The sequence below is a fragment of the Oncorhynchus tshawytscha genome, linkage group LG30 (genome assembly GCF_018296145.1).
Source record: "Oncorhynchus tshawytscha isolate Ot180627B linkage group LG30, Otsh_v2.0, whole genome shotgun sequence".
Lineage (NCBI taxonomy): Eukaryota > Metazoa > Chordata > Actinopteri > Salmoniformes > Salmonidae > Oncorhynchus > Oncorhynchus tshawytscha.
Genome location: NC_056458.1, coordinates 7,733,031 through 7,750,234, shown reverse-complemented (window position 1 = coordinate 7,750,234; position 17,204 = coordinate 7,733,031). Strand labels below are relative to the sequence as shown.

The window sequence follows — 17,204 nt, the reverse complement described above, 5'->3', positions numbered from 1 at the left end:
CAACAAAGCATCCTTCACTCATGCTGCCAAACATACCCTCGTAAAACTGACTATCCTACCGATCCTTGACTTCAGTGATGTCATTTACAAAATAGCCTCCAACATTCTACTCAGCAAACTGGATGTAGTCTATCACAATACGATCCATTTAGTCACCAAAGCCCCATATACTACACAGCACTGCGAACTGTATGCTCTCGTTGGCTGGCCCTCACTACATATTCGTCACCAAACCCACTGGCTCCATGTCATCTATAAGTCTTTGCTAGGTAAAGCCCCACCTTATCTCAGCTCACTGGTCACCATAGCAACACTCACCCGTAGCACATACTCCAGCAGGTATATTTCACTGGTCATCCCCAAAGCCAACATTTACTTTGGCCGCCTTTCCTTCCAGTTCTCCGGTGCCAATTGACTGGAACAAATTGCCAAAATCACTGAAGCTTGAGTCTTATATCTCCCTCTCTAACTTTAAGCATCAGCTGTCAGAGCAGCTTACTGATCACTGTGCCTGTACATAGCCAATCTGTAAATAGCACACCCGACTACGTCATACCCATATCGTTATTTATCTTTTTGCACTTTTGCACCCCAGTATCTCTACTTGCACATCATCATCTGCACATCTATCACTCCAGTGTTAATGGTAAATTGTTATTATTTCGCCACTATGGCCTATTTCTTGCCTTACCTCCCTACTCTTCTACATTTGCATTGTACACTGTACACATTTTTCTATTGTGTTATTGACTGTACGTTTGTTTATCCCATGTGTAACTCTGTGTTGTTGTTTATTGTCGCACTGCTTTGCTTTATCTTGGCCAGTGAGTGAGTGGGCGTGCGAGCGCGCGAGTGAGCAAGCGATTACAGTCCTACGGTACCTCTTGGAGGAGTGGGTTATTCTATGGTTTTCTAAGACCCTACACATTATTCAGTGTTCTTAGCACACTGTGAACCTACTTGGTAGATTGCCTATAGAATTGGCTATGGTGTTGAAAGGATACAGCTTTCAAGGGGTCTCATTTCCATATAGCGACACCAACTTTCGGAGTGTGTGTTGATTGATAGAACAGACCTAGCTATATGGGATTTGTATCCAACCCTTGTCTGCTCACAGACCATGAACTGAGAGCTGTGGGGCTACTAAATCAATCAAATCAAATTAAAATGTATTGGTCGCATACACATATTTTGCAGATGTTATCACAGGTGCAGCAAAATGCTTATGTTCCAAGCTCGAACAGTGCAGTAATACCTAACAATACAAAATAAAAGTCTGGAATATAGATAAACAATATATATATATATGTATATATATATTTTTGTTCTGAGAAATGAAGGCTATTCCATGTGAGAAATTGGCGAGAAATCTGCCATTTCCAGCTACAATAGTCATATACAACATTAACAACAGCCACTCATCCTCGGACACCCCAGCAACTATTTCTGATCAATTTATCTTAGTATAATGGACAAAAAATAGCTTTTCTTTCAAAAACAAGGACATTTCTAAGTGATCCCAAACCACATTATATATATATATTCTATAATATACTGTCCATACTGTCTATACACATCATTATATATATATATATGTGTATAGACAGTATGGACAGTATATAAATAGAAAAGGTGTGTACAGCAGTAGTTATATAGGATGATCCTTGACTAGAATACAGAATATATACTAGAATACATATGAAGTGGGTAAAACAGTATATAAACATTATTAAAAGTGATCAGTGTCAATGACTATGTTACGCCTTCTTCACCACATGGTCTGTGTGGATGGACCATTTCAGGTTGTCAGGGATGTGCACACCAAGGAACTTGAAGTTTTTCACCCTCTCCACTGTGGCCCCGTCGATATGGATAGGGGCATGCTCTATCTTCTGTCTCCTGTAGTCCACGATCAGCTACTTCCCTTTGTTGATGTTGAGGGACAGGTTATTTTCCTGGCACCACTCCGACAGGGCTCTCACCTCCTCCCTGTAGGCTGTCTCTTCGTTGTTGGCAATTAGGCCTAACACTGTTGTGTCGTCAGCAAACTTGATTGAGTTGGAGACGTGCGTGGCCACGCAGTCATGTGTGAACAGGAAGTATAGGAGGGGGCTAAGGAAGCAACCTTGTGGGGCCCCCGTGTTGAGGATCAACGTGGCAGAGATGTTGTTACCTACCGACACCATCTGGGGTCGGCCCGTCAGGAAGTCCAGGACCCAGTTGCACAGGCCGTTGTTCAGACCCAGGGCCCTGAGCTTAGTGATGAGCTTGGAGGGTACTATGGTGTTGAAGGATGAGTTGAAGTCGATAAACAGCATTCTCACATAGGTATTCCTCTTGTCCAGATGGGATAGGGAAGTGTGCAGTGCGATGGCAGTTGTGTCATCCATAGATCTGTTGGGGTGGTATGCAAATTGTAGTGGGTCTAGGGTGTCGGGTAAGGTGGAGGTGATATTATCCTTAACTAACCTCTCAAAGCATTTCATGATGACAGAAGTGAGTGCTACAGGGCAATAGTAATTTAGTTCAGTTACCTAGGGAGGACTGGTGGCAGTCCTCCCCAGGTATCTTTCTTGGGTACAGGAACAATGGTGGACATTTTTAAGCAAGTGGCGACAACAGACTGGGATAAGGAGAGATTGAATATGTCCGTAAACACTCCAGCCAGTCGGTCTGCACATGCTCTAAGGATGCAGCTTGGAAGGCCGGCAGCCTTGCAAGGGTTAACCTCTCTGGGGTAGGGGGCAGTATTTTGACATCCGGATGAAAAGCGTGCCCAAAATAAACTGCCTGTTACTCAGGCCCAGAAGCAAGGTTATGCATATAATTGGTAGATTTAGATAGAAAACACTCCAAAGTCTCTAAAACTTTTGCAAATATGTCTGTGAGTATAACAGAACTGATATGACAGGCGAAACCTCGAGGACAAACCATCCCCCCCCAAAAGAATTCAGCTTACCACTATTTTCAATGGCTAGTACTATAATTATAAGCCCAAGTCCTCCCAAATTGCAGCTCCTAGGGCTTCCACTAGATGTCAACAGTCTTTAGAAAGAGTTTCAAGCTGGGTTTTGGAAAAATGACCCAGATATTGTAGTTTTTCTAGGTGGCTCCCATTTTGGCTGTAGTGTTTCCAAGCGCGTGGAGGAAAGTGCGTTCTTTCTTATTTATCTCCGGTAATGAACATGCTATTCTCCGTCTTAAATGTTATACTTTATTTGCGTATTAGGATACCTGAGGTTTGATTATAAACGTTGTTTGACTTGTTTGGAAAAGTTTATTAGTAACGTTTGGGATTCATTTTGTATGCATTTTGATGGAGGGAAACTGAGTGGATTATTGAATGAATCGTGCCAGCTAAACTGAGTTTTTATGGATATAAAGAAGGACATTATGGAACAAAATGACCAATTGTGATGTAACTGGGACCTTTTGGAGTGCCAACAGAAGAAGATGATCAAAGGTAAGGCATTTTTTATATCGCTATTTCTGACTTTCGTGGCTCACCTGCCTGGTTGAAATATGATTCTCATGCATTTGTATGCGGGGCGCTGTTCTCAGATAATCGCATGGTTTGCTTTCGCCGTAAAGCCTTTTTGAAATCTGACACGGTGGCTGGATTAACAAGAAGTTAAGCTCTATTTTGAAGTATAACACATATTTTCAAGAATGTTAAATATTTGAATTGAGTATTTTTGAATTTCGAGCTCTGCAATTTCACCGGATGTTGGCCAGGTGGGACGCTACCGTCCCACGTACTCTAGAGAGGTTAACACTCTTAAATGTCTTACTTAAGTTGGCCATGGAAAACGAGAGCTCAGAGTCCTTGGTAGCGTCAGTGGCCTGTGTTGGTAGCTCTGTGTTTTCCTCAAAGCGGACGAATAAGGTGTTTAACTTGTCCAGGAGCGAGGCATCAGTGTCCGCGATGTGGCTGGATTTCCCTTTATAATCTGTGTTTGTCTGAAGTCCCTGCCAAATACATCTCGTGCCTGAGCTGTTAAATTGGGATTTCACCTTGTCCCTGTACTGTCGCTTTGCCTCTTTGGTTGCCTTATGGAGGGCAGAGCTGATCTGTTTGTACAAGTCCATGTTCCCAGTCACCTTGCCATGGTAGTTCGCACTTTCAGTTTTGTGCGAATGTGGCCATCTATTTAGGGTTTTTGGTTTGGATAAGTTCTAATCGTCACAGTGGGAATAAATCCTCTATGCACTTCCTGATGAACTCTATCCCTTAGTCAGTGTATTTGTCAATACTATTCTCAGAGGCAACCCTGAACATTTCCCAGTTCATGTGATCAAAACAATCTTGAAGCATAGATTCCGATTGGTCAGATCAATGTTGAGCATTCCTTACCACGGGTAAATCCTGTTTAAGTTTCTGCCAATAGGAGGGGAGGAGCAAAATGGAGGCATGATCTGATTTGCCAAAGGAAGGGTGGGGAGGGCCTTTTAGCCGTCCTGGAAGAGGGAGTAGCAATGCTCCAAAGTTCTTGATGAGCGAGTAGCACAAGAGATGTGATAGAACTTCGGTAGCGCTATACTTAGATTTTCCTTATTAAGGCTACAATAAATGTAGCCTCAGGATATGCGGTTTCCAGTTTGTGTAAGGTTCTGCTTTTCCTTTCTTATTCTACCTTTTTGTTATTTTTCTTTGTGTTCTGGAACGTAGCCCTGTCTTTCATTTCTGTTCATTTATTTAACCTGTGTTTGTTTCTCACCTAGTCTCATCAGCTCACTACTTAGTTCAGTTCTTTCTATTTGTATGGTTGTGAGGTATTGTTTGTTTTTGACTGCATACCTGTGTTTGACCATTGCCTGCCTGTGACCATGATTCCTGCCTTCTGTGAAGGCTCAATAAACATCTGCCGCGCTCCGCGCGTGAATCTACACCTTTTTCTCTCTGAGCGTTCAGTACAGAATACCTCACCCAATAATGGAATGGAATCAGCGACGCTACAGTGGCGCCTAACCCAGCAAGAGGAGCTTTGACATCTCTACTCCTCCGATGCCAGGTATCGTAACTCATAGCCCTCCTTCGTTCATACCTATGCCTGGACAATATGACGGTTCACCCGGGAAATGTCAAGGATTTCTGATGCAATGCAGCAAATACATTGAGCACAACCCACTAACTTCGCCACCGACAAGAGCAGGGTGGATTTTGTTTTGTCTCTACTCACAGGCAAAGCCCTCGATTGGGCCAACGCCATATAGATTGCCAACAGCACAGAACTCGGATCCGAGACCCATTTCCACACCCTCTTCAAAGAGGTATTCGATCACTCTCCCTCTGGTCGTCCTATAGGAGACCTCCTCGTAGAACTTCAACAAGAACGTAATTCAGCTGCCGAGTCTGCCCTCGAGTTCATCAACATGGCTGCAAGGAGTGGATGGAATGAGGCTGCTTTACTTACTGTCTACTGAAGAGGGCTCAACAGGGAACTTCAGGTGGCGCTGGCCTGTAGAGGTGACCTTCAGGATTTAAATCAATACATTTGTATGACCATCTCCATCGACCACCTCATTGCCAAAGAACTCTGCCACCCAGGAACCTGAAACCTTCTCTTTCCATGACTCTGTCTGAGTCTTCCAGAGCCCATGCAGTTGGGCCCTGCTCTTCTCCCGTGTAGCGAATGTCAAAAGCAGATCCAAAAAGGGCTCTGCCTATATTGTGGAGGGAAAGATCATCTACTCAGCCATTGCCATGTTCGTCCCCCACGGAGAAATGATAAAGGTCCCCCCGCTGCCATGCAGGTGCGTGTCCTTATTCCTAAATATCTCCCAGAAGCAATTATCCGTCACAGTATTGATAACCGTGAAGGGGTTTACCAAGTACATAGAAGGCTTGATAGATTCGGGAGCAGCAGGTCATTTTATCGATCACCAGCTAGTACAAGAGCCTGACAATGGTCTAATACCTGTCACTCCTCCCTTAAGGGTTAACACCCTGGACTGGCAGCCATTGGGCATGGGCTTTATCACGCACCTGACACAGAGAGTCACCCTCCAGATTGGAGTCTTCCACACCGAAACCATTCAACTCGTGGAACTCTCATCCCCCAAACAGCCACTCATCCTCGGACACCCCTGGCTTTGTCGTCACAACCCTGCCATCTCGTGGCAACAAGGTAAACGACTGTCCTGGTCTTCTACCTGCTTCTCCAGTTGTCTCAGCCTACCCTGCAGAGCCACCACCATTGAGGACTCTACCTCGGCAGTGCCGCCCACCATACCGTCTGAATACGCCCAGTACAGCAATGTCTTCAGCAAAATCAAGGCCTCCACTCTGCCACCACATCGCCCAGGAGACTGTGCTATTGACTTACTCCCTGGAGTGTCCCCACCGAAGGGCTGTGTTTACCCCTTATCTATCATGGAAAATGAGGCAATGGAGAACTACATTGATGAATCATCCAAACGGTTTCATTTGTCCTTCTTCTTCCCCGGCTGCATCCAGCTTCTTCTTCGTTGGGAAAAAGGATGGTGGTCTTGGTCCATGTATTGATTATCGTTCCTCGAATGACGTCACGGTCAAGAACCGTTTCCCTCTTCCTCTGATTCCAGCGACCCTTGAACAAATGGGTCGCGCCAACATCTATACTAAACTCAACCTGTGAAGTGCATATAACCTTGTCCGTATACTTGAAGGCGACGAATGGAAGACGGCCTGTATCACCACTCGAGGGCACTACGAATACCTGGTCATGCCATCTTCCAATCCTTTATGAAGGAGGTTTTCCAGGATATGATCAACTGCTTTCTCATTGTCTACATCGATGACATCCTGATTTACTCCAACTCCCTGAAGGAACACATACAGCACGTGCAAAAGGTTCTTCAACAGCTCCTTGACCATAACCTTTATGTGAAGACTGACAAGAGCACCTTCCATGTAACCTCGGTAAACTTCCTCGGCTTCGTACTGACACCTGGAGGGTGCATTTGATGGTGAGGTATTCCAGATTGGTAGAACAAAATAACTAGAATGTCTATACGTTATCACTATCACACCATGAGTAGTTAATCATGCAACATACACCTCCACCTTTCCTTTCCCCTGTAGAGTTCTTTCATCCTGTCCGCGCGATGGACGGTGAACCCCACTGGCTGAATGGACGGGGACAGTATATCTGGAGAGAGCCATGATTCCGTGAAAAAAAGAGTATGTTACAGTCCCTGGTGTCTCTCTGGAAGGAGATCCTCGACCTGAACTCGTCTACTTTATTTTCCAGGGACTGAACGTTAGCGAGTGATATACTCGGAAGTGGTAGATGGTATTCATGCCTCCTGAGTCTGACTAGGAGCCCAGCCAATTCCGTTAAGTTGAATTTCTAATCGAAATGTTGGTAAATGACCACCAATCTAATATGTGACTCACCACCTGGATTTGGTCCTATGTAGCAAAATTTAAAATTGTGTTTTTTACATTGGATAAAATAAGAGACTCTGAGCTAGAAAATGGTATATCAAACACTGGAGTTGGGGAACAATGAGAAAGTAATTATGCTTTGAAAGTTAATAAACTTTGTGAATGTTTTGGTACACCTACTGGAGAGCTCTTCTTTGTTTACACCCTCAGCATCATTCATACCCTCTTAAGCCTTAGCCCCACCCATCTCTTTAAGGATTCACAGTGTAGTAAACAACCAAAGATTTCAAGACAAAAATGATTGAAAGTACTAGCAAAAAGTAGTAGTAAAAATAAACTTGATCTAGTCCTTGGCCTATATCCTATATTTACTATAATGCACGGTATATTGGCACGGTAGAATTCAATGGCTATAGTTCATTCTTACATGTTTTCTTTGGGCTGCTTTTGAAAGCAAAAAATCGAATTGAAAACATTATTGGTATTGTTGAATTAGATTCTCATAATAGCAAGCTGTTTGTTTGGTTACCAAGGCAACTACTGTAGCTATATTAAAATTGCTTGCTACTTCAGTGGATGTTGAACATTTCTACTGGCAAATTAACACATTCCTAGTGGCAAATGTGTTAAATTATAGCCATGGTATAAAAGGGATAATCAACTTGGGGCTCTATGCGTTCTCTGGACAATAATGCAACTCAGCGTAATGTCAGTTCCACTCTGCTAGCGCTTTGTGGTCCACGCCGTTCATTGTTTTCCATAGAACGCATAGCCCCTCGTTGATTATCGCTTACTTAACCAACGAGCTAGCTACGGTTTAGAAACGTCACATTTTAATTGAACGAGGTGTTAATATGTCTTATGTCAGTATTAGTAACAGAAGTTGCCCTAAAAGTAGTACCGTTGTGGTATTTTGAGTGCTATGTGTTGTGTTGCTGTGTCTATTATTAGTGGTAGTAGTATATATAATCACATGGCACGGCAGTCGGTGGATGAAAGTAGGTCTTGTGGAGTGGACCTAAAGCTAATGGGAGTCTTTCCCTCTCTCGCCATATAAGCCATCATAGTCAGTCAGTCAGTCAGTGAGTCAGTCAGTGAGTCAGTGAGTCAGTCATCGGGCCTGCTGTAGTACAGGAACAGATTGGGGCCGATACTTCATTAACCCCATACTGTCATTGGCCAGCACCACTTTTCTCTGCCACCAGTCCTCCCCGTAATACCACGATGAGAGGAAACAATCATTGTAGATTTTGAAATGAAAAGGGAGCTTTCGGAATAGCATGGTTAGCTAGTAGTCTGATGGTGGCATGGTTACATCTGTGAGGTGCTGTGAAAACTGTCCTCTCCTTGCAGGCTGGGAGTCTGACCACAGTGTAGCCGATGTGGTCTAGTAAAATGTGATATTGGTTAAAGTTAAAACAGGTTCCCATGGCGGCCGATGACTGATCTTTACTGAACTGGCCCTGTCCTCAAAGACACCATAGTGCCTACAGTCCATGTTTGCGTGACACAATGAGGGCTGGCAGGTAGGTACTGTAGATGAATGTACAACAAACCATAAACACACCCAGACATGCACGTGAACACACACCAACAACCAGCAACAGACAGAGAGCATGAAGATTTGGGGGGGGGGTCAATGTGTCAGTGTGTGAGTGTGCTTCCTACACCCTCCCTCCACCCCCACCTCTCTCAGGCAAAATGGCCAGATGGCTCTCAATCCTCCATGCTAATCCAGTACACAGACCATGGCCCTGATATCACCTAGCACCACAACACTACAGCTCCACACACTACAACACTGGAGCACAGCACACTATACTACAACACTGGGGGCACAGCACACTTCTTAAGACTAGGCCATTTCACTATTACACTCTGCTCAAAGCGTTACTAACCTACTCCACTCTGGCAGAGCACATTGCCCACTGCCCAACAGTCGTCAGCACCAGAGTGTTATAAGGCTTTACGTTACTATCCTAAGCAGACGGTTGTAGGCCTATTTGTATGTAATATCACATTTCAGATGGCCAGCTGACAGGCAGCAGGCAGACACAAGGCGCTGGGTCTTCTGGAGCTTTTGTAAGCAGTTGGCTGAGGTGATGTAAGAGAAGCCCCATGTGTTGGGTTACATTCACCGACCAACCGCCATACTGTCCTGTCCTGAGGTAGCACAGCGAACTGAACACAGCGCTATACAGCACACACAGACACACATCACAACCCTGATTGGACAAACAGCCAGGCGACAGCCAACCAGTAGGCTAGGTCGGACAAACCTGTTGTTTGTTTATGAATAGACTAGTTCAGGCTAATATACACACGGCTCCTATTCTGATCTCATCTCTTATTTCACTCGTATAACTGACCTAAAAAAATGTGATATGTTCTGATCTAAATCTGGTTGCCTCTGTTGGTCCAAGAGACTACTGAATTAATTGTGTCTTAAGTCACGAGGAGCATACAGTATGTGGTTAATGTGTTCAGTCAGGCCTGGAGGTGTGAGGAGTCAATGAGGGTGAGACACATTTGAGCTGCACTGGGGAAGTGAAGTGAACAGTCAGTGTCCTCTCTTCTGCCTCCAGGAGGTTAACCACCACCATTCTTGTGCTGCAACCTCCTCATCCAATCACAGGTATCCTGCAACCTCCTTATCCAATCACAGGTGTTGCATCCTGAGCCAGAGATTGGACCTTTTTGTATAGCTGCAACACTGGGCCTTGTTATTCTGGTGTCAGGAGAAGTTGTGTTTATTTGGATAGAGATAGACACTGCTGCTCAGTGATCACTAGCCTGGGCTTGAGCACAAAGCAGAAACTGTCAGTGGACTCCTACATCCAGCTCCTCATCAAGCCCCCGTTTACACAGCCTCCCTCCTGTGGGGATAAGCCTCAGCAGCACCACGCACAGTCCTACTCTTCAATAATGACAGCCCTCACTGTCACACACGTGCACACATGTGCACACACACAACATCTCCCCTCATCACTGTTTATCATTCTACTCTGCAAAGGAAAGCCATGCTCTTGCATGATTATTCAGATCTACACCAGTCGAACAAATTATTATTAGCCATGGCTTTTGGATTTATTCACACTAGGGTAAAATATAAAGCATTGACATACTAGAGCTTGTGAAAAGTTCCATGTCATTTCATGGAGGAATGGCTTGAATTGTGAGGAGGACCATACCATTTATTTTCATAATGAGACAAATCTATTGTTTTTCTGCAAAGGGAATGTTGTGATCTATTTAATAAAGACAAGAGACCAGCACAATGGATCAAATATTGTGGCGGTATAGCAGAAACAGCTGCATTTAGTGGTCAATACCTGGTACGTTCACTCTATATGGCAAATAATGCAAGCGAAAAAACATCACCAGATTCACAAGGAATACATGACATAGTATGGAGAAGCAATTCTCCAAGCCACAGCTTCATACTGCTTGTCAAATATACTGATACTGTATACTGGTTGTTGTGGTGGGATTGGCATGGGGTGTTAGGGGCAAGTGGGTGGCTTTTGACATTTTTGGGGGGGATTCCTCATGTCTTACTCATTGGTAGGAAGAAGTTTAGTCCAAATAGGATGTTGGGTACTATATTTATTGAATATTATCTGAATCCTATAAATTAAAACGGACAATTTGGGTGTAATCAATAAGCTTAATTTGTCAGAGATCCAATTATATTTCAACAAAATAAGGTTTCAGGAATCCTAATTGTATCTGTTACTAACTACAGACATGATTTCAGAACAATTTGTGATGGTGTGCACAGTTCCTAAGTAATTCCAATTCACTTTTATAACTCAAAGAAGAGTCAGCAACTATAAGGTGCTTTTATGAGCTCTCCTAGCGGTGCCGTTGAGGAAATACAGCAAGCACACTTGCAGTTGTTTTGTTTGGAACACAGCACTACATCACTGCCTTTACACAATTACACCCTCCTTTCGGAAAAGCTGACCACGACTCAATTTTATTGCTCCCTGCCTGTAGACAAAGACTAAAATAGGAAGCTCCCGCGCTCAGGTCTGTTCAACGCTGGTCCAACCAATCTGATTCCACGCTTCAAGATTGCTTCGATCACGTGGATTGGGATATGTTCCGCATTGCGTCAAACAACAACATTGATGAATATGCTGATTCGGTGAGCGAGTTTATTAGCAAGTGCATCGGCGATGTCGTACCCACAGCAACTATTAAAACATTCCCAAACCAGAAACCGTGGATTGATGGCAGCATTCGCGCGAAACTGAAAGTGCGAACCACTGCTTTTAACCAGGGCAAGGTGACCGGAAACATGACCGAATACAAACAGTGTAGCTGTTCTCTCCGCAAGGCAATCAAACAAGCTAAGCGTCAGTATAGAGACAAAGTAGAGTCGCAATTCAACGGCTCAGACACAAGAGGTATGTGGCAGAGTCTACAGTCAATCACGGATTACAAAAAGAAAACCAGCCCCGTCGCGGACCAGGATGTCTTGCTCCCAGACAGACTAAACAACTTCTTTGCTCGCTTTGAGGACAATACAGTGCCACTGACACGGCCTGCTACCAAAAGCTGCGGACTCTCCTTCACTGCAGCCGACGTGAGTAAAACATTTAAACGTGTTAACCCTCGCAAGGCTGCAGGCCCAGACGGCATCCCCAGCCGTGTTCTCAGAGCATGCGCAGACCAGCTGGCTGGTGTGTTTACGGACATATTCAATCAAGCCTTATCCCAGTCTGCTGTTCCCACATTCTTCAAGAGGGTCACCATTGTTCCTGTTCCCAAAAAGCTAAGGTAACTGAGCAAAACGACTACCGCCCCGTAGCACTCACTTCCGTCATCATGAAGTGCTTTGAGAGACGAGTCAAGGACCATATCACCTCCACCCTACCTGATACCCTAGATCCACTCCAATTTGTTTACCGCCCCAATAGGTCCACAGACGACTCAATCGCAACCACACTGCACACTGCCCTAACCTATCTGGACAAGAGGAATACCTATGTGAGAATGCTGTTCATCGACTACAGCTCAGCATTTAACACCATAGTACCTGTCTGTCTGTCTGTCTGTCTGTCTGTCTGTCTGTCTGTCTGTCTGTCTGTCTGTCTGTCTGTCTGTCTGTCTGTCTGTCTGTCTGTCTGTCTGTCTGTCTGTCTGTCTGTCTGTCTGTCTTTCAGTCACTCTGTCTGTCACTCTGTCTGTCACTCTGTCTGTCACCCAGCAACCACCTAAGGACAACTGTGACAAGAGGTCTTCCGTTTCACTAGATGATACTGTAGATAAACAGCTGGTATAATCATAGTGTTTATATGGCTCTACATGAATAGGTGAAAGCAAACAGAGGGAATTAGAATGGCCCGCTGGATCTATGTTTATTTCTGATGAGAGAACTTTCACACACACAAAAAAATAAGAGCTCCTCTTAAAAGCTGAAGTGGTTCCTAATTTTATGGGCCATGCTGATAGCAACAATGAGGGTATGTGAGGGTTAGAGGTTGTTCTAGTTCTGTGTAATTGTTGTCAGTGAGGAGCAGAGAGAGATGGAGCAGGTGTTCGGGTGGATATTGAATAGATGTAACACTCCTGATGTCTGCATCAACACTAAAGCCCAACACACACACATACACATACACACACATGGATTAGCACCCATTCCCACATCCTCCTCTTCCTTACTCCACTGTCACCCAGATGCCTTCCCAGCATCCTTTTTTAAAGAGAACAGCTTTCCCAGAAGGTTGTGCTTCACACAATCATGGGGATGACTGTGCGTCCAGGAAGAGGTGGAATCTCTCACCCGTCCTATCAGCCCTACTCTATCTTGCCCTGACACCAGCGTGTAAATGAACAGCAGCCGATTGTGATGGATAGAATGGATAGATGACTGACTGACCCAATCCCACTCCCTCCCTCACTGAGGCAGGATCGCTCAGCTCCCACAGGAGCAGCCCCCCGCCCCCGCCCCCATCCCCATCGCTGTCAGGTGACCAGACGCTGTATATCTCCCTGTGTCACCACAGCCGGCAGGGCCGCCATGAAAGAACTCCACACATACATGTTTAAAGCAGGAGACAGACAGAGCCTCATCACACACAGCTCTCTGTGTCTATGTGTGGAAAGAGGAAAAAAATCAATAATCTAAAAAAAACAACCTCTCTAAAACAGTGGGGCGAGAGGCAACAGCCCAGAGATAACAAAGGGCCATCCCTTTGCACATAATAACCATCCATCACTCCCCATCCCCGTCCACAGCTTCTACGGCTCAGATCCATCCGCCAGCTTCGCACATCTTCGCACAGCCTCGCACAGCTTCGCACAGCCTCGCAAAGCCTCTAACAGCCTCGCACGTTAGCACCCAAAATAGCATTTCCTCTTTTTGTTACCGTGTTGCCACTGCAGCTGCTGCTTTGCTACAGGGCTGGCACACACACACAAATACACACACACACACACACACAAACACACACACACACACTCACAGCTCTAACAGACGCCACCGATTCAGACTCTCACATCAACAAAGATGCTTTTTTGGAAACACAAGGGTGGTGGGGTCCATAAAATCCAGGAAAGGAGGGAGGGGATGGCAGGTTGATAACATTGAGCTGGCCAGTAATGGCATTGAAAGCCAATCCACACAGATGCAGGCATCCATTTCCTCTCTCTCTCTGTGATAAGACACAACGTAGATAAACACAGCTGCCTTCTCCTCCTCCTCCTTTCTAGCAAGGCAGAATGCAGGGATGAAGGAAATAAGGCTACAAAGCACCCCTTACATGCACAGCCCACCTCCCTCTCATATCCACATATCCTATCGCATACACAGACAAGGGATTACCTGAAATATGTCTTGACATTCTCTTGTTCGGTGTGTCGCCTTTGGATCCAGTGTTCTGGTAGGTTCATCCTTAACTGTTAAGTCCTATTGACAGTTTACAGGCAGGATTGCCATTCTCTTGTCAGACCGGTTCCTGACCCTAAACTCAGCCTTGTTCGGCAGGCTGGACGCTTCACTGGCTGCTCACTGTTCCCTAGCTCATGATGTCATCCGCCTTGCTCAGTCCATTGGCTGGGAGGTGGCATATTAATGAAGGCTGCAGCTCTAGGGGGGAGGAGGCAGAGCGAGAGAGGCAGACACAGTTGGTATTTTGTTTCACAGACCAAACTAGCTCAGCAAGAGACAGGAGGAAGGGTGGATTATATTTCAATATCTATCTCTTTTTATCTACCACTCTCAAGTCTGAATGGCTAAAACATTTTCCTCCTTGTTTTGCTAGCTCTAACTTTACTTACATGTGCTACTTCCCAGAAGTGTGCACATTACATATAGACATACAGTAACGATATCAATTATTTCTGTGTTATTTCTTACAGCAAGAATTAGACCTGCATTGATTAACACTCAGTTGGAAATAGTTTCACAATATCAGGTTTCATTTAAATGCTATCAATATCATGCTGCATGAATGTGTTGACTATTTTATTTACAGTTCCCTTACAGTTCCTGGACCCTGCCAGTCGTATGGTCTATAACCATAGTGGACTGTAGTTGTCCCCCAGACAGATGAAGGCAGCTAATGTAGACTGTGCTTTCTCTCTTTGCAGCCTCACCAGTCTCTGATAGATGCTATTTATCAATTCAAATCAATTCAAGACGCTTTATTGGCATGGGAAACATATGTTAACATTGCCAAAAGCAAGTGAAGCAGGTAATAATTACATAATAATTAGGTAGATAATCATTTCTCTCTCTCTGACTTCCTGGATGGGCGGTGATGACAAACCACAGACTCACTCCATTTGCCCTAATTTGCCTATGATGTCATCTTTTTCCCCTTTGCTCACCTGTGATTGGCTGGCTGGCTCAGCATCTGCTCAGATCTCAAGGCTAGTGCTTCTTGCTGGAGGTGGAGACCTATCCCAGGCACTCTGAATCACAGCTGGTTGTCGTGACAACCCGTGTAACGTCGATTCCTCATTGAAGACTAATAACATGGCTGTGCTGTGACAGTGTTCACTCAAATGGAGGACAGAGGCCTTGAGGAGGACCCCTCTTCCTTCTGATGCCTTATGGAAACCTCCTCTAGTGTGACATAATAGAACATATCTCCACAATGGCCTTATCATTTATATTGATCATTGTGGGCGTGGAGGAGAAATTGTGATTTGGTGAAACATCAGAATCCCAGAAAGAATCAGAATCCCAGAAAGTATGGGTTTAATTATATGAATGAAGAACATTTTGAGGATTTATTATACAAAACGACAGCATGGTAAAATAGGCTGAGGTTTATGTATGGCTTCACGTGATTGGGAATATAACTGACATCACACATAAGCTGCAGCAGACTAAATCCATACGTACAAAAATGGATTCTAAATATAGATATTGAGGAGGAAATGTATTTTCAAAGTCTGCTTTTCGTCTATGGCTTCGGTGATTGATTTACGTAGACAATTAAGTCAACTAGCTGAGAGCTTTCTTTGGAGCATAAGCCCAATCATCCTGACAACAATGAGATACATAGACATAGTGAAAACCCCGGTGACATCATTTGCATCGCTTATATCCTGGTTAGGTTGCTACCTAATAATAAACTAACTGACTAGGTTCTGTTTTACAACGAGCTACAGTATTTCGAAAGACTAAAAACAGAGCTGAATCATCTAAGCAGCAGAGAGAAAATACCAGACCCCATGTTTGATTTATATTTAACAGTAACATTCAGACACTTATTTTAGTACAATGATGCAGAGAGATGAAGGGGATTTAGTCTGTCTCCGTACAGTCTCAACTAAGGTTATTTTAAAATGATCAAACTAAAACTACACAACTGAAACTCCCATCCACTATGCATTTTTGTTCACACGTGTACAGTTGCGACAGGGTTTATTGATGTGAACTGCACCGCCCTCGTGAATTATAATAAGATTGATACAATCAATCCATCCAACTCCCAGGGAAATAACACGGACACAGCAAAATGTACTTTCATTAGGGTATATGCAGGAGTTCCACTCAGTTGGTTGTGCCTGAAACCAAAGTAATGGTTCTCTCATTGATTCAATTACTAAGCTCTCATCACCCTCTGTCCACATGGTCACCTCCTATAGCCAGCTGTAACCAAACCCAGCACTGCCTCTGTAGTAATGACAGACGGACGGACAGACGGACAAGACAAGACAGTACTGCGGTGCATTACAATTATCTTGACCAAACCGTTTTTCCAAAAAGTGAGATGTGGTCTAAGAGAGGGTTAAGTCTATAGGGGAAAGAGTATGGTATGTGGTATGGGGAGTTGGGTACCTTTGAGAGATGGCTGGTGACGAGACAGTTCCCAGCTTGATTCCATGAAAGACGACACCAGGTGTTCTTCAGCAGCAGACAGCATGGAGACAAAATAAGAGTTTTCCCTGATGAAATAAGACTAGAGCAAGAATGAATTGTTTACATCGTGCTCTGGGGAATGTGTTTTCTATGAGAAAATAAGTGCTAAAGCTATTTCTATCTAAGTATCATGGGGCTAAAACTCACTGTGCACTAACAGTGAAAACATGGCACATGACAGAGAATGAGACCACTACACTGCCAGCTAATTATCAGCACATCACACCATCTCCCCTGGTGCTGGGAAAGACAGTCGCCCCAAATATGCAGCATAAAACATCATTAGACACAACAACAAAAAACACACACATTTTATATTTCTTAGTTGTGTATGATACATTCTGTATTGTTCACATCACATTTATCTAAGATGTCGTGACTCAAACCAAACCAATTCCCTCTTCCCATCTTTGACAGGAGTGACCGAATGTGAGACTAAAGAAGAATTGGGTG

The 17,204-nt window shown here is 44.4% G+C and overlaps 1 protein-coding gene across 2 annotated transcripts in view; it reads right to left on the bottom strand.

Moving 5' to 3' along the window:
• The window catches only part of LOC112228863 (serine/threonine-protein kinase PAK 3), a 50,506-nt gene extending 36,109 nt beyond the window's left edge, over positions 1 to 14,397 (bottom strand). The window contains exon 1 of one of the 2 annotated variants that reach the window (XM_042309293.1): positions 14,202 to 14,397. The gene's annotated coding sequence lies outside the window, so the exon portion shown is untranslated. The remainder of the gene's footprint in view (positions 1 to 14,201) is intronic. The other variant, XM_024394569.2, reaches the window with a different exon arrangement.
• Between the last annotated feature and the right edge of the window lie 2,807 nt (positions 14,398 to 17,204).